Source organism: Nannochloropsis gaditana (assembly GCF_000240725.1).
Source record: "Nannochloropsis gaditana CCMP526 unplaced genomic scaffold scaffold672, whole genome shotgun sequence".
NCBI classification, from domain to species: domain Eukaryota; class Eustigmatophyceae; order Eustigmatales; family Monodopsidaceae; genus Microchloropsis; species Microchloropsis gaditana.
This window is the reverse complement of record NW_005803281.1, coordinates 8235-8519: the sequence shown is the minus strand read 5'-3', so window position 1 is coordinate 8519 and position 285 is coordinate 8235. Positions and strand designations below refer to the sequence as shown.

The following is a 285-nucleotide window of genomic DNA, read 5'->3' as shown; positions in this document are numbered from 1 at the left end:
CCCCCCCCCCAACTCCTCACTCCAGGTCCTGTTCCCCGTCTCGGCCGAAGACCCCTTCGCCTGGGATAGAAAGAGCATCGCCCTCGATGAATCCTTCCTGGACATGCCTCGTATGGCCCGGAGGGCGGGCAGCGGCCATAGTGGTAAGAAAAGAGGGCGAAAGGAAGGAAAGCGTGGACGGAGAGACCAATGAATCGTGCAAAAGAATCAGGAGAGGAAAAAGGCGCCTTCCCGAGATGAGGACTATGTTATGATAAGCACTATGTTAAGATAAGCACGTTCGTT

General features: G+C 55.1%; 1 protein-coding gene across 1 annotated transcript in view; it reads right to left on the bottom strand.

Annotated features, from left to right (window-relative positions):
• The window catches only part of NGA_0426400 (peroxisomal membrane protein pmp47b), a gene marked incomplete at its 5' end in the record, with an annotated part of 8789 nt that overhangs the window by 301 nt on the left and 8203 nt on the right, over positions 1–285 (bottom strand). The gene's annotated exons all lie outside the window — the stretch shown is intronic.